Below are 18,820 nucleotides of genomic sequence, written 5' to 3' on the forward strand. Positions count from 1 at the left end.
AGTATATACTCAAATACTGTACTTAAGAACAATTTTAAGAACAAGGTACTTTTACTTTACTGGAGAATCTCCAATTTTCCAACTTCTCCACTACATCTCAGAGACTACTACAATAATTTGAAAACTTTAGCTACTAGTTTCTTTGTACATTTATATTATTATTACAAGAAATGAATTAAGCCCTATTTAAACTTTGGCTATTTGAAAATAGCCGATCTACAAGTACAACCTCATAACGTCTGCTATATGTATATGTTGTGAGCTTGTAGATCTGCTATTTCCAAAAGATTTGTATACATTTTGGACATATCATAATTTGTGAAACGGGACATTCTGCATAATGCGTGCCTTCTACTTTCGGTACTGGTCTTTAAGTGCAATTTGATACCAATACGTAAGTACATTTTGAATTCCAGAGTTTTACTTGTACTTAGGTAAAACATTTGAATTGTGTCTCTGTCCGTGCCTCTGTGGTGCTGAAATGGTCAAGTCCTGCCATCTGCCATTTGATGCACCCGGATGAACGATCTACTTCCACATTTTTCTCGCTGGCAACAGAAAAGTCCTATCTGATTGAATTCACCAACATTGGAGCTGTACGGAAAGCTTGAAGTATCCTCTATCTGCAAAGTTTTCGTTTCATAAAAGTCCACCGTATAGAAGTTATGAGCTACAACCTTCTGTCAATAAATTCTGTGCAGGTGATTATTTTTCTATTCTAAGTGGCAGGGTTTGGAAGCACTCATTTTCAATAACGCAACATCCCACTGCTTCCAGCATTACTGTATGTGCAATTTAGAAACAGGTGGTACGTAGGACCGTGATTTCCAACGAGCACTTCCAAACTCCAATGCCCCATGCTGTGCAATGTTTTGCCACTCAGTCTAGATGAGGCGGGCGGGGGGGGGGGGGGGGGTGTCCTGGTGGAAAAGTGAGACATGTGCATACTCTCCAATGAGGGTTTGGCCAGTGTCCAGTGTAAACCAAGTAAATGTGTCTGCAAGCATTGGTGTGATTAAACATCACTGGTTATCTAGTCCAGCGGTTCCCAAAGTGGGGTCCGGGGACCCCCAGGGGTCCTTGAGGGAGTTCCAGGGGGTTCCCAGCTAAATGATAGAGTTACAGACCCTAAGGGTCCATTTTGTTCCAAACTGAGTGTACAAATGGAACCAAATGGTTACATTAACATTGATTTTTACAATATAAATTAGGGGTCCCAGAAATAGAAATGCCATTAAATTGGGGTCCTTGAAATTGAACGGGTTGAGAATCACTGCTAGAGCCGTAAACATCTTTCTTATCGCGGTCCCTGGCATATCTTTTCTAATGGGGGTCCGCACACTAATTAGTATCAATTTGGGGGTCCTTGACATGAAAGAGTTTGGGAACCACTGACCTATCAGGACTCAGGAGCGCTAATAAAACAGGCTAGTCAGACTTAAATCTATGTCTTAGCCACTGCAGACTCACTGCTGATTCATGCACTCCACAATCAACAGAACGCCCTTTCATAACCCCCCCCCCCCCATCTGATGAAGTCAGCGTGTCACCACTCCCGCGTTTTGAATGGCCACATCTTTATTCACCAGGCTCACTTGAACACGAAACAATGGGCTTTGTCTGTTTCTTTCAGGTCAGGCACTAACAAATCGTTGCCGGTCAGGGCAGAAACCTCTTATCTCCGTATTCTATTCTATTTCGACAATTGAAACCCTACTTGATCACGCAGGGCAAGACCTACACTGTAGAGTGTATCATTGTTTTTGGGGCGGAAGTTGCGGGATTTTGGCGGAAGTACTGCCCCGTGTCCATATGTATTGGAGGGCTAGCTGATAGCTCCCCTCAAAAAATAAAAAATAAATAAAAATGTTGAGGGGAAAGAATATATACATGAGAGGATGATGTTTCCTACATATCACCTTTGTCATCAGATCTCACTTGCGTTTGTGACTGTACTTATGCATTCATGTACCATTCCCTAGTGACCTTTTCAGTCAAATCAACTCTGGTTAACCATAACTGTACCCGTTTTTGAGTGGTGCAACCACTCCCTTACGGAGCTATGTGTGTGTGTGGGTGGGTGGCTGGGTGGGTGAGTCTGAGCACGAAAACAGCATGGTTGTTTTTCCACCACCTGTGCGCAACCTAACATGCACACAAACACACACGCACATATTAACTGTATATATGGTGATTTCGGGTGTGCCAGTACAGTACAGTAGAGGGTACAGTAGAGGGACCCCCACACGGTAACTCTGTCATTTCTCAACCGTTTCGGACACGGGGCGGCTCGCCGGAATCCTGGTTCCTGTGGGTCTGGAATTTCTGCCGTAAAACTGACAGTGTTACATTTCGTGCAGCATTTTATGCAAGTAAAGCCAATAGACCAGTTTGAAAACGTCACCAAAAGTAAGCCATAAGCACAACCTAACAATCCCATATCACTGAACTGTTCTATTAACAGAAGATAGCTTTTGCTATTGTTCTCCCGAGAAGGCAGACATATAGCCAAACAGTAGCAGGGTCATTTGATAGGACCCGGTGTCCAAAAGCCTTCTCCACCAGTCAAGGTAGGGGAGACAGCACCACTGAGAACCTGAAACACTATTCTCTCTGGGGATTAGAGAAGACCTTACAGAAGCACACACACACACACACACACACGTAACCTAACACTTTGCCATGTCTCCCTCCTCTCAGTGTGTTGCCACTATGTACAAATAATGTAGAAAAACATCAGGATTGAGTTATGTCACCAAATGTCCCTGTGTAACAATAATATTGCATAAAGAGCCATCAATCATCAGGACAGGAGCTATTGTGCTTCTTACACTTAACAATTTAAAACAGCAGTAGTAATAATAGTAATGCCTGAAGTGAATAAAGGCAAATAACATACAGCCAAGTTCAGAACATTGATTACATCACTTTACTTTGCCTTCAAAACCAAGAAAACATATCACAATATTGTGATACTGTATCTACAATCCAACAAATCTAGTCTCATATAATGAATGATATCTTGATATAATGTCCATACTCTGTTTTGTGTATAGGCCGGGAAGAGATCATGTGACTGTCATCATTACAGATTATCTTTCATACTAACTAATAAATCTGTCATTCATTTAACAGGCAAAGCACTACTGTTGTGGAAACACTAACTTCCTAACAACGGTGCTGATGGATATCGTGTCCTTAACTGTACATTTGATTTTCTGACCGTATTGTCCCCTGTGAAAACGTATCTGCAAATTTGTCTTATCAGCTGCTGTATATAAACTATGGCTTCAATTACTCTCTCAGAAATAGAGTCCAAGCGGGAAGCACGCACATCTCAAAAACCTCTAAAGGTGCTGAATAAAAAAAAACGTACAATGAAGGAAGGCAGTTCGCACACTGGTCTGTAGCTTCCAGAAGGACTTGATTTAGGTTACAACGTTTCGACACTTGTGGGTCTTCGTCAGGTATTAAATTACTCTCTTTTAATACGCATCAAGCCTTTTCATGCTGTGTTTTTCCAATCCACACAGGAAGGTGCGGAGGAAGGTGTATATCACGCTTTCAAACGGCAGCATCCTGTTCTAGGGGAGTTGGCAGTGCCCCCGCTTGGCACGGCTGCGTTACCAGCTGCCCGCATGGCGGGCACTGATCCCAGAGCTGACTTACAGCTTCCTTGGTGACTTTGTTTTCGAGCCATCTGAACTCGTCATCATGGCACCTGGCTGTAATTGTACTCTCTCTAAACAAGTGTTTTTGTACCCTTTAGCACTTTTTGTACAATTAAGCGGAACAGAGTGGCCTGTTGGCTCCTTTTAACTCGTTAAGACCTGCTGAGGCTGATTCTACAAATTCCTTCTAAATCAGTAGTTCTCTAACTTATTCGTGCCAAGGACCCCCACAATCATATATTTGGCAGCAGACCCCCATCTGAAAATGTTTGAGATTTGTGTTAACACACTTACAAGATTTTTCCAAAAATGTTACAAAATAGCAGATTACAAGCTTGCAGCAGGGCATGAAGTGACAAACATTTAGGAGGAAATCACTGCACGGCCAATGGAAAATAGACAACATACAGAACTTTTTGAATATATCTGAAACAGTCTAAAAATGTGATACATGTTTGTTAGTTTTTTCCCTCTGGCATGGGTTAACAAGGACATTCAACACTGAACATGTGCAGTGTTGCCAAATTTTTCCAGATAAATAAGTAAGCTATAGGCCACATGAGTACTTTAAACCAATACTTTAAACCAATCAATATAGACTGACTATTTGAAAATAGCCAATCTACAGTACAAGCTCACAACTTGACTTGTAGATCTGCAATTTTCCACACAAAAAAAAGGAAGAAATGTGAAATAAAATGTCGAATATTGTTTGAGACATTCTAACACCACCAATCTGGTATAAAGCTTCCTGGCTGGTACTAACATGTTCAGATGGGGGGACAAATACATATTACTTTGGGGGTCCTAGAACAAGTGGTTCTCTCATATTTGAGAACCACTTCACAATACATTTGAAGAAAGAAAGCCCAAACTAGAAAAAGTGCCCTTCCGGGCACAGGTCTCCACCAGGTTATCCACAGATCCGTGCAGTTAGAGGTAAAAACACTTTTCGGCCAGTTATAGCGCCACCTTGAGGCTGAGTTGAAATTGTTCATGTGGCATTTCGTCCTCGGCCTAGTGGGAATGTGGGTGCACAATTTCACGGAAATCACGCGATGTGTTCATGATTTGCAGCATTTTGTTTGAAACTGAGCACTCCTGTGAACTTTGGAAGCCAATCTTAACCAATCAGGATGGAGTGTGATAAATCTGAAAGACCCGTTTCGTTGAATGGCTCTAGAGAGACTGTGTACCAATTTGCGTGATGTTTGGACAAAATCTGTAGGTGTACTGTGCAAAAACTTGTTTTGCACAAAGCGGCCTCTTGGTGGCGCTATAACAGGCCGTTGTGGAAAGTTTGGGGCAGAGGTTCATCGTTGGCATCCAGGGAGTGTGTGTGCAAAATTGGGCATCGACCGGGTTAACGGTGAAGTTTTTGCACAAAGCGGCCTCTTGGTGGCGCTATAACAGGCCGTTCTGGAAAGTTTGGGGCAGAGGTTCATCGTTGGCATCCAGGGAGTGTGTGTGCAAAATTTGGCATCGACCGGGTTAACGGTGGCCGAGATTAGCCTGTCACGGACACACGGACGGACGGACGGACGGACACACAAACGGACGGACGGAGTGCAAAACATACTCTCCCCACATGCCTTCGGCCTGGTGGAGACAATAAGCAACTACACTTTAGAAACAATCCCGCAAAGACGGCTAACTACCAGTGTTGTAACTAACGCCCTTACATCGCGTTACGTTTCCCATTCCATAACGGCGTTATAATTACTGTGTGTGTGTTAACCACGTTATGGCGTTATTATGTCAACTTATGTGATCAGTGAAAAGTCTCGCCATGCAGCTCCGACCGTGAGTCTATCATACAGGCGTCTCTGTGCTGCTGACTGCAGTGCAGAGAGAGCGCTCTCTGTGTTGACAGTTTCGTTTGTGCAGTCATACTAGCCTCTGAGCCCACATGGCTTGATTGGCTTCAAACCCTAACATGATAAAAGCACGTCGCAGAAGAGGTCATTGATTGGCTAACGTAGGGCCTGATTTCAGGGTAAGCCAATCAGAGACAGTCTACAGAGTAGGCGGGCTTACTGGCTGTGGTAAACAGTAACACATTCAGTCACAGACACAAACCCTTGTAACGCATACACACTAGACACTACACAGACAGAAATCGCCGGTTGAACGAAAATTATAATACAGTACCACACGCTAAAATGGCAAATGCGGATCATGACAGCGAGATCGGATGCTTTGGGGGTTGGAAATATCGATTTTAAATTGCCACAGTAGCATGTCACCAAGAGTCAACTTGACTAAATGATTGCTAGGTAGCCTTCTTTTAAAACGTTTTTTATATTATTATTTTTAAAAGTAAAGTAAAGTAAAGTAGTTACTTTCATAATTTAATGTAAAGTAAAGTAACAAATTACTTTTTTAGATAAGTAACGATAACTATAATTCTTTACTTTTTAAAAGTAACTTGCCCAACACTGCTAACTACCAATATTTACAAGGAACTTTACATAAAACAAGCCCAAAGTTGCTTATAATAAGCAGACATGGCAACACTGGATGGCTGTTGAGGAACCTGTTATGATCCGTTTTGCCAAACCAGTCTCTCCAAACACCCCCGTACCGTACACCACTTAACTGTAGCATCTTAAACCAGTCTCTCCAAACACCCCCGTACCGTACACCACTTAACTGTAGCATCTTAAACCAGTCTCTCCAAACACCCCCGTACCGTACACCACTTAACTGTAGCATCTTAAACCAGTCTCTCCAAACACCCCCGTACCGTACACCACTTAACTGTAGCATCTTAAACCAGTCTCTCCAAACACCCCCGTACCGTACACCACTTAACTGTAGCATCTTAAACCAGTCTCTCCAAACACCCCCGTACCGTACACCACTTAACTGTAGCATCTTAAACCAGTCTCTCCAAACACCCCCGTACCGTACACCACTTAACTGTAGCATCTTAAAAAGGTCTCCCAGGGGTCTACAGTGGGCCCCATACATTTTTCCCTCTACACCAAATAATTTAGCAGCAATGAGATCTGCTATTTTTGCAGAAAGTTGGCCCCCCAGAGTAGGGACAGATTAGGGGTTCATTTGAGGGATTTGATCACAGGAGTCCTGTGGTTAGAGGTGTGTGAATCGGTGGCAGAAAGCCTGGCACAAAAGAATGGAAGACGAGCACAGAGCCGAAGCTCCTGTTGTGCCAAGTTCCCTAGTGTGTCCCCAGTGGTGGTAAAAGTACTTTTACTTATACTCCCTGTTACAAGTACAAGTCTGGTATTCAGAATTGTCTTGATTATAAGTGCAAATGTATTGGCATCAACAGGCAAAAGTACTCATCTACAGGAATCCATCCATTTCATGTTTTCAAAATGTATAAAAATCTTTTGCAAATGGAAGATCAACAATCTTTTGTAGATCGGCCATTTTCAAACAGCCGAAGTCTATATATGGCTGAGGTGGTTTAAAAATATTTAAAATCTACAAAGTAACTAAAGTTGTCCAATTATTGTAAAAGTACTTGCCCTCTGAGATTAAATAAGTAGAAGGAAAATTAAATTGACATACTGAGTCAAGTACTGTACTTGAGTATGTATGTATGTATGTAGTTGCTTTCCTCCACTGCTAGTGTGCCTTGAGGCCTCCTCTGTGAGCCCAGTCCTCACGGTACCTCCCCTGTGAGCCTAGTCCTCACGGTACCTCCTCTGTGAGCCCAGTCCTCACGGTACCTCCTCTGTGAGCCCAGTCCTCACGGTACCTCCCCTGTGAGCCTAGTCCTCACGGTACCTCCTCTGTGAGCCCAGTCCTCACGGTACATCCTCTGTGAGCCCAGTCCTCACGGTACCTCCTCTGTGAGCCCAGGCCTCACGGTACCTCCTCTGTGAGCCCAGGCCTCACGGTACCTCCTCTGTGAGCCCAGTCCTCACGGTACCTCATCTGTGAGCCCAGTCCTCACGGTACCTCCTCTGTGAGCCCAGTCCTCACGGTACCTCCTCTGTGAGCCCAGGCCTCACGGTACCTCCTCTGTGAGCCCAGTCCTCACGGTACCTCCTCTGTGAGCCCAGTCCTCACGGTACCTCCTCTGTGAGCCCAGGCCTCACGGTACCTCCTCTGTGAGCCCAGTCCTCACGGTACCTCCTCTGTGAGCCCAGTCCTCACGGTACCTCCTCTGTGAGCCCAGTCCACACGGTACCTCCTCTGTGAGCCCAGTCCACACGGTACCTCCTCTGTGAGCCCAGTCCTCACGGTACCTCCTCTGTGAGCCCATTCCTCACGGTACCTCCAGCGTTGTAGTGCTAATGGTTTTAATGAGAGAATAGCGAGTGCACCGCGGCTCGCTGCCAAGGTTGTTTGGCAGCCTACCACAACATCTGGTCCAAGTCCAAAAAGCAGCTTGATAAATACAGTATATTCAAATATATTTACAAAGCAGACAAGAGACAAGATTGCAGCGTCAATAATCTGATAAAAACTCATATGATAATCCATGAAATTGCACCTCACTTATTTCTGTGATTATATTATGGCTTGGCAACATAAACAAAATAGAAGGTGAAATAAACTGCTACTATAAATAATGAAATACAAAAACACTGGCAAAATTCATATGTATCCCATTTATCTCAAATTGAACCCAAAGCGCAATAATTATATACAGTAACTAACTCATGTTAAACCCAATCTGAATGATCTGAAAGTTTCATTACGTTTTAAGCAGTAAAACCCCCTGTGCCAAGACGTAAAGTTACGTTATTTTACGTTTTAAGCAGTAAAACCCCCTGTGCCAAGACGTAAAGTTAGCGTTATTTAAAAATAAATTAATACACCGGTATATATATGTGTTTATTTTTTCAGATTAAAAAAAAAAGTTTTTCTGACGTGCACGCGATGTGCACATGGATGCGCCCACGGTTATTTATTCTTTCATTTGTCCCATATCTCTGGCACATGGTCAGCGTTTCTATTGTAACAGGTGGCATGGATTGTGTGCGATCTGAGGCCGATTATGTCTTCAGTTTCTGGAAAAAAAAAAAAAAATGTGTTGCTATATCAGTGGTGCTTTTCAATTCAAGAAGGACCCCCAAAATCATATGTATTTGGCTGCGGACCTCCATCTCAAAATATTTAAATGAAAAAATCTGCTATTTTTTAATAGTATAAAATAATGGTTAAAGTAGTTCAAATCTAAATTGACACAGATGCTTTCCCGGTTTTAATGGGTTAAAGACATTGGTATGTTGGTAGAAAGAATAACTTTATGCATAACTTTACTTTAACTTTACTTTATTCCACTGCATTAAGTTTCACCATAAACATTGAGGTGTTGCGAGTTGTACCGTTTCATTGTGACCACAGTCAGTCTTTATCCCTCACTAACTTTTTATGATCACTTACCCATAAAAAACGGCACGATACGGTTGAATACTGTCAATCCTTTAGTTTACTCTTTTTTTCCCAGTGGACTTCTTATCTTACAACCATTTATAAGAAGAATATAGAATGAATCACCAATGGTAATGTGTCATCATCACAAATCCTATCATCTGACCTTAGGCAATATTAAATATTCTGGATTAGCTACAGCACTGGTTCCACTTCCCAACAACCAGTGATATGTCGAACTAGTCAGCTATCCATCCTTGTGTCACACTGATCAGTACACACTACGCAGGCTATCAGGATGCTAAGTGGCCCCGATTATCCACTGGCTACCTCTTAATGAACCCACAAGAAGCCCATTAAGCATCTGTGAAAATAACTACTTCAGCCCTAACCTCGCGTTTGCAGTCAAAAACTGAGCCGTGTGATCCAGTTTAGAAAAAAGGGGAGCGAAATTGCCAGGGTTACGGTGGTGGGTTATGATTATTTGTGTGTGTGCGTGTGCGTGTGTGTGTGTGTGAGTGTGCGTCTGTGTGTGTGCGTTTGCCTTGGCATTTTGCAATGTTGCAACAAGCTGCACAATATACAATCAATCAGCTAACTGTATAAGTATAGAGACTGTTTCAACAGGGAGTCCTCAAAGTTAATACATAGGGGGACTGCCAAATCTTTCTATGATGGGATCTTTGTTTTTTTTTATTAACCATAGCATATCTACAAGCTCACAACGCCTCGCCTATGCTATTTTTGGGAAAAGAGGTCTGTGTATTCTGTGACATAATGTTAAAACAAGCATTTGTTATTAGCGAGAATAAGCTCTGGTTCCAACAGGTGGTGAAGGAAGAACAAGGAGGGCACTGCAGACAAAAGGAATGCAACACCTTGCTAGGCATGGTGCAACAGATCCTGTCACTACACCATTCACACACACATTCATACACCGATTGCGGTGGAAACCATGCAAGGCACCAACCAGCACATCAGGAGCAATTAGGGGTTCAGTGTCTTGCTCAAGGACACTTCAACACTAACTCTGGACTCTGGGAGCCCGGGTTCGAACTGGCAACCTTGCGGTTACCATCCAGCCACTCTACCCCTGAGCCACCGCCGCCATTGGTTCACAAACTTTTTAGCTCGAGACCCAAAAGACAAATATGATGTCTCCCCAGGACCCAAACTAGAGAAAATAGCCAGACTACAAGCTCACATCTGCTATTTTCATATTTTTCCACTGTGGAATCTCTTAGATTTTTTTCAAAATGTACAAAATGCATCTACTATAACAGCATGTAGTAGCTCCAGGACCTTAGTTACAATGTATCATCATCCTACTGTAATAGAATGTAGCTTCAAGACTTTACAATCCAATCCATCTTCTGCAGTACTTCTTCTGTACATGTACTGTAAGTAGAATGTAGCTACAGGACTTTGCCCCCTGGGGTGATAATAGTGTGTCAGTGTGTGATTGTGATTGTATTGCCTTACAATTGGCTGTGAGCCATGAAGGTTAATGGGCCAGGGGGAAAAAAAGGAAGAAATAAAAAACGAGCTATGTGCTGAATTATGTAATGACAAGCATAAAACTATGAATTACAGCTGACCTGTACACTTTATGGCACTGATGGATAGAAGGTCTTGTACGACGTGCTCTAGTGTGTGTGTGTGTGTGTGTGTGTGTGTGTGTGTGTGTGTGTGTGTGTGTGTGACTACACTTGTTCCAACTCATGACTTTCATTCTTCGTTTTTCAGTCAATGAACGTTGCGTGTGAGAGAGACAGAGAGAGAGTGGGAGACAGATGAAACATAAGTGAAGACAGGAACAACCTCTAATTTCCGTTGCTACATTTCCATGGTATCGCTGTGTTATATTCATTCATCAATGCGCCATCTTTCACTCAAGAGAACAAAATATCCAAATCATTAGTCAACTGCGTCTACAAAACCTGACTTGAGAAATAAAGCCACTCTAGTTCATTCATTCAGTACTTTGTTTTACAGAGTCACATACATTTTTGCTCAAGAAATCGACTTTGTGCGACCTAGTCGACTCCAGGGTTGCCAAGTCTGCTTATTTCCAGCAAAACGTGGATTGTTTTTTCCCCACAGTTGCTTGTTTTTCAGTTGAAAGTTATTATTGGCAGAAGTGACTGCATCGTCAAGTACAGTATATAGGCACATTTGCCTGTGGTACACACACATCCGTCATGTGTTCAGTTTGTGCTCACTTTGTTTTCTCGTCAGCCTTTGTGTCGATGTGTTGATTTCGTCGACTGAAACTATGACGAAAAAAGTTCGTTGACTACCTTTTTTCACTTTGTAACTACTATGCCATGATGACTAAAACTATGAATGAATCGAGTTCACAATAACGTTCATCAAGCAGAAATACGTTCAGTTCACGGTCACCCAAAATATGAATGAGTTCGGGAACACGAGTTTGTGAGTTTGTGAACGCGTTCAGGGACAACACTGCACCCTAGAGTGCTGGTGCATTGACGCAAGTCCAAGGGTGCCGCAGAATACTTTGACAATATTTAATGTCCACTAGACCCTCTTTACTTAGTCAAATGGACCTGAGTTAAACTGTACTTTGTGGGGGGGTACAAAAAGGTACAAAATAGCAGATCTACAAGATCACAACACGACTCGTTGTGAGCTTGTAGTAGTTAAAACTTATGTTCAGTCTGTCCTAATGGAAACAAATATTCTCTCTAGTTTTCCTTGTGACATACTGTGCTAATGTAACATTGTAATTGAGGGGTGCCGTCACGTGGATGAAAAAGTTATTTACAGGGGTGAACTGAGCAAAATATAATAATAATAATAATAATAATAATAGAACCACTAAACTTAAGTTAATAAGCGTATATTTCCACAAAGTTGGTGAACTAAATGATCCAGTTATTCACAACAGCACCTTTGCAGTGACAGATCATCTCATGTCACCCGTTTACTTCTCCCCCGCCCTATAAACATTACCTATAGTTTATAATAATAAATGACACGATAATGATCATGGATAATAGTCGAAAATTTGAATATTTGCATAGATACTTTGTAGATGTTTTTATTAATTATTATTACAAAACATACATTAACTAATTCAGCCCTTATATGTAGGCTATCTTGTGAAATGGGGCATTCTGAATAATTCAGGCTACTTTTACTTTTTTGTAACTTACATTTTGGATATGAATAGCCTACTTTAGTACTACTCAAGTATACCTACATTTTGAATTCCTGACTTTTACTTGTATTAAACAGAGTATTTCCACATTGCAGTATTGATACGTTTTAAGTAAGTACTTTTCCCACCACTGTTTATATGCAGAATGCACTGCACCGCGCCTGACCTACTGTACCTGTCAATCTCAGCTCTGTCACTCGGCTGTCACAGTCTCCTCCCTTCAGTCCTCCTCGTGTCCCTGTTGTGTTTGGCACTCCTGGCAAACTTTCAGCTACACAAGTAGCTTCACTTCACTGCGGCTTGTTGTCATCTAGGCTACAATAAACTCTACGCGGGTTCATCATCCGTCACATTAACGAGGGAATTAATAAACGTAGCAACAACAAAAACCTCGGCCGCTCGTATTTAATTTGTTTGTAATCCTTCTTCACCTGACAAGCAGTGCAGTGCAGTGGTGTTCCAGGTCCAATAGGCACTATAGGCTGCTGCGTCAAGTCTGTGCTGTGTCTGCTCTGCTAGGCTGGCTGGCTGCGTTCTCTCTCTCTTTTCTGTCAACCCACTCTTAAAGAGACATGTACCACGTTCACTTGTATGCCTTTAAAACAATGTTTCTCAAACGTTTTCATCTCAAGATCAAAGACTCCCAGTTTGATATGCATTATTATTACGCCAATGGTTCCCATTCCAAACTGGGGATTCTGATGAATTGAAAATGGTGGAACCTGTTGTAAACAAGTGTAATGCTTTATCACTGTGTGTCGTCCTCGTCCACAGTAACAGTCTTTGTATTAAGTTGTGCTTTCATGTGAAATGTACCCATTCCGCAAACTGTAAGTTAAATATTCAATCAATTTTGATTGATTGATTGAAATATGTATTAACAGTTTGTAGAATTTACAGTACATTTTAAGCACAAACTCAATACAAAGACTGTCAACTGTGATTGGACGACCCAATTAAGCATTACACTTGTTTACAACAGGGTCCACATTGTTCAATTCATCAAAATCAATCGATTGGGGCGAAACCCCCAGCCAGCTGGGTTGTCCCATTGTGTGTGTGGGGGGGGGGGGCGTTTCCAGATGATTAGCTAACTACTAACTAGTGATTAGAACGAATAAAAAACTGCTCGCACCAATTCCAACTTGCCCCAAACCGCGAAGAACGGTCGCCCCAAAGCCGAGAGAGAGAGAGAGAGAGAGAGAGAGAGAGAGAGAGAGAGAGAGAGAGAGAGAGAGAGAGAGAGAGAGAGAGAGAGAGAGAATTTTTTACCTGTACTTTTAAACAGAGAGAGAGAGAGAGAGAGAGAGAGAGAGAGAGAGAGAGAAAATTTTACCTGTACTTTTAAACAGAGAGAGAGAGAGAGAGAGAGAGAGAGAGAGAGAGAGAGAGAGAGAGAATTTTTTACCTGTACTTTTAAACAGAGAGAGAGAGAGAGAGAGAGAGAGAGAGAGAGAGAGAGAAAATTTTACCTGTACTTTTAAACAGAGAGAGAGAGAGAGAGAGAGCGAGAGAGAGAGAGAGAGAGAGATATTTACCTGCTGTACTTTGAGATTTTTCTTGTGCTTTTAAACAGAGAGAAAGAGAGATTTTTACCTGTACTTTTGGGGGCTAAATTTTAGTATAAAAATGTGTATTTACTCGTGAGTCCGTCGTGACCCCCCAAAAACGGGTCCGTGGCCCAAGAATGGGTCCCGACCAGTGTCCCGACCATAGAGTATTAAAAGGAGGTCCCGACCGATTGCAAGTCAAGGTGTGCTCCTCCGCCACCTGGTGGCTTAACACTGTCAGTACATGACTCATTCAAAGGTGGAGCATTTATGATGATTTGCTGTACCAACCACACGTGCGAGTAGGCTACTACATGCAGCCAGGTGAAGTGATCGCTGGAGTGGAGGAGGGCCTCGTTTCCAACATGACGACTAGTTTGAAATCAGAGAAGGACGACAACAAACAGAAAAATCAAGTCAAGCTTGTCACGCGTGGCAAGCTTTCAGGACACTTTTCCCAACGCCACTTCAGGAAACTCCCTCCTCTCGTCACCATCCACCTGAGGGACATTGTCAGCGAGCAGTTCCGCACAGAAGGTCACATCTGTCTCGGCTTCACCAAACGTGGCCGATACATATTGACCTACACCAAAGAAGACGGTATGACCCCCCCCAGAGACCCCCTAGAACCTGGCTACTTCTACGTGCTGTGCTGGTGGGAGTTTGACCTGCACCGCAAGTTCAAACCCGTGCAAGACGTGTATCTTTTTGGAACCGATCGTCACTGTGCGCAGTGTGCGTGACATGTATCTGTCTGTGTGTGACAGTGTGAGTGACCCAGTGACGAGTCCAAAGTTGTCGTCTTTGGCTTCAATGCACACAGCAGCACCACCAGTACAGATGATCATCGGCTCATGAATATGATTCCGTCGGACGATTATCAGTCCTGCATCTTTGGCATCACCATAGTTTCTAACCTTCCATCCAGACCCTGCCCTTCCTGCTCTCTTGCCCAAGGTGGGTTAGAGCCAGTCAGTGGTGTGGAAAAGTTACTCGTATTACATTTAATAAGTAAAAGTAGCCTACCAGGCCTACGTGTGGTGAATTGAATGAATATGGATCCCAAGTTTAGAATCCTCTTTAGCAGACCTTGTATGAACTAGCCTACTTTGCTGTGTTTTTTTTCTTCTGCAAACTGTTAATAAAGTATTCAAAAGTGCTGAAAGTAAAAGTACAAATTTCGCAGAATATCCCATTTCACAACTTTCCAAATGTATACAAAGGCTTTGAAAATAGATCTATTTAATAGGCCTAAAATCACAATGCATTGTAGATTAGCTATTTTCAAATAGCCAGAGTATATGGTTGAAGTGGTCATAATATTAGTGGTAAATTAATATCTACAAAGTGACTAGTAACACGTTTTCAAATATCGTATCGTAAGTATTTGAGTGATGTACTTTGTTACTTTACACCACTGGGTAGAGTAGCCAAAAACTACTCAAGTAAAAGTTACTTTAAAACTAGAAAAAGTGCCCTTCTGGGCACAGGTCTCCACCAGGAGGATAGGAGTGTTTGTAAATAATTACTTGAGTAAGCATAAGAAAGTATGTAGTAGAGTTAATATTAATACAATCTGAATTATTATTTAAATAATCAGAATGTAATTGAAATGTCTAAAATGTAAAACTAAGTGCTTGTCCAATAATATGACAAACACTTAGCATCTAGTTTTAGATATTAATTAAATTGGCTGACAAATATTACAAATATTATGATTATTTTAATCATTGTCTCCTTGATGAAATGAATGATTAAAAGTAAAAAATTGTCTTCGTACGACTGAAAAGTATTTTGCACTAACGTATTAATAATAATTTATTCAAAAGGTTACTTAAGTAAATGTAACTGGTTAAAACCCATTTAAACATTAAGCTATAAGCAGCATGAGTTTTTCAGAAAACTCTTGAACAGTGGTTTGAAACAGCAACATTAAAAAAAACAAACAGATATACGAGCTCAGCACCTCACTTTGCGCTGCTCTGTGAGCTTGTACATCTGCTATTTTTGAAAAATCTTGAAGGGACTCTGGGGGGTCCCTGGCACAAAACAAAATCAGATGGGGACATGGGGTTGGACAGTGGCTAAATGCATATGAATTTGGGGGTCTTTCCTTGGTACGAAAAGGTTTGAGAACTTCTGACTTAGAAGGAATTTGTAGACCTGCCCACAAGGCTTATTGGGTTCAATGGAACTACTGCAATTACTACCATACCAACCTCTGTCCACAGGTGTTGATGAATGTCTACTCTAGAACATGGATATATGCTCCACAGCGTCTTTGGCACAAAACTGCCCTATGCCTTCCAGCCAGCCTTCCAGCTGAAGATAGACAAAGTCCTCCTGTTGAAGAGTACGGTCAAACTGGAGGCTTGCTGCATCTACCTCTGCCCAGCAGCAGTTGAGCAGTATTGTCATGCCCGCTTATTATAAGTGACTTTGGACTTGTTTTTAAGTTGTTTGTAAATTTTTGGTGGTTTTCTTTGGCGTTGTTTCTAAAATGGGGTTGCTTTTTTTGGGTTTATGGTGTTTAAACCAGTAGTTCTCAAACATTTTCAGGTCTTTTTTGGGCTTGTTTTCAGGTGCTTGTTTTCCTGGTTGCTTGTTTCTCTTGCAAAACACTGCAGGTGAGCAGAGCCGGTCGTCTCAGATGCTCTACACTGAGAGTGCTCCTCCATCGTCTCAAGAGGCAAGTGTCGGCAAAGCCAGGTACCTCAACTACACACGACCGGTACTACTGCCTCCCACAGACTGATGATGAAGAGGACCACCAGGATGCTGGAGATGATGAGAATGATGCAGACCCCCTCCTCCCACAGCCAGGGGCAGCGGTAGGGATAATTGTTATCATGGTTAAAAAACACTAATCGTATCGCAGTATCCTGAAATCATACACTAGTATGAATTAGCTGGGTACAGGCTTTAGTTTAGACATACTGTACTATTGGTCCGACTGTCATTAGACCGACAACCTACCTCAAACCCTAACGTAACCCAAACGCACGCACAGGAGCAGCGCGTTGGTGTGTATAATCTGCGTGCATAATTAGCTTCTGTTGAGCTGCAAATTCAGCACCACTTAAACTCTCTATACTTGGTAAAACGGACATGTAAAGAGCGCATTTGTACGCTCTTACTTCACTCCACACAAATCGATTCGCCAAGAATAGCAGATCTATAAGCAGATCTATAAGCTCAACATTTCAACATTTTCAAACGTTCAAGTGGTTAACAAAAGTGGCATTTTTAAGCTAAATTTTAAGCATATTGCGATACTATAGTTAATCGCAATTTATTTTTTGCCACAATAATCGTGATGTGTAATTTTCATATCCTTCCATCCCTAGGCAGCGGAACAGGACACTGAACATCTCGAATTGTACGAATTTGACGATGACCACCGTCGCCCGTTCATCTTCACGGATCTGCAGGGGAGTTACCTGGAGTTGGTCACCGGTCCACGGGACAATGGCCAGACTTTGTACAAAGACGGCGCGTTGGCGTATGACGTGGTCATCCTGGAGGCGTGCCCGGAGACCAACACGGTGATGATGGACATCGGCATGCTGGTGTGCGGGAACTGCAGGCAGCACAAAATCAGTCTGCAGGTCAGCTGGGAGCTCGACACGGGGCTGTGCTGCTTCGCCGGGGGCAGCAGCATCGACACCACAGAGGTCAACGATCATTCGACCCACGATTGCAGCAGCGCGTGGAACACAGCCATGGATCTTCTGGCTCCCGGGAACAGCTCCCACCGTGTCAACGTTCAATGACTAATGAAGCTCTGCCTGGAGGAGGGCTGGAACACGCTGACCGATGCACCAGGGTGCTGTTGTGAAGGCTGACCCACAGTGGTGGAAAAAGTACTAAAATGTTTTACTTAAGTAAAAGTATAAATTCTGATATTTAGGGCGCACTCTGTTACAAATAGAAGTCCCGTAATCACAATATACTCAAGTAAAAGTACAAAAGTATCGGCATGAAAATGTACATGGCATAAAAGTACTCATTTTGCAGAATGTCCCATTTCACAAGTTCAAAATGTGTACAAAATCATTTGAAAATAGCCGATCTACAGGTCAGAATGTGTCGCATTGTGACGCATTGTGAGCTTGTAGATCTGCTATTTTCAAATGGGCAAAATGTATAGGGTTGAAGTGGTTAATGTATGTTGATTGTTTTCTAATCAAAATTAAAAGTACAAATAAAGAATGAAGTACAGTACTTAAGTAAATGTACCTAGTTACTTTACACCACTGCTGACCGATGCACCAGGGTGCTGTTGTGAAGGCTGAATGTGAAGGGGGAGGTGACATATTGAGCCTATGACACACAGTATGGCAGTAAGAGAAAAAGACAAATCAAGTTAAAGAAATACACAAATTACTTGGCAACTTCTCTTGAAATACTATAGATAAATAATTGTACAGTACAACTGATTGCACAACTTATTTAAAAGCCATAAATGTACCACTACTTTAATCTCAACTGTTGACCGGTACTAAGGTGATTGAGGTGCATTCATTAAGATTTTGCTTAATTGAATAGGCCTACATAATTTGCAGGGCGAGTCATCCCATCATGGGATACAAAAATCCAAGTACCGGTAGTTTAACTGTACATATACTGTTAACTAGTGAAAACCTAGGCTAGGTGTAGGAATGATGGGTGAGGTATAAGGGGAAGTGACTGAATTACCTGTATGTTCCAACTACTACCATTTAATTGAACAGTGGTTCTCAAACTTTTTACAATTAGTACCCGAAGATTGGTATGCATTACCAAGGACCCCAATTAACTCCAGCACTCTCCTTCGCCCAGGTGGGTGGTTTTGAGGTTAGGTTTAGGCATACATATATATATATATACATATCCACACCCCATCAGGTAGAATGCTCTGCGAAAAAGGCATCCTCCTTGGAGTTGCAGGCCATATTCACACAACTGCCATTTTGCTCTGACATATTTGCGGGTTGTTGATATGGTGAATGGTCCATTTGGTTCCCAGCCATCAATGAACTGGGGAATCCCTGGAACTCATTCAATGTGTAGAACATAAA

This window comes from Protomyctophum parallelum (assembly GCF_964188405.1).
Source record: "Protomyctophum parallelum genome assembly, chromosome: 14".
NCBI classification, from domain to species: domain Eukaryota; kingdom Metazoa; phylum Chordata; class Actinopteri; order Myctophiformes; family Myctophidae; genus Protomyctophum; species Protomyctophum parallelum.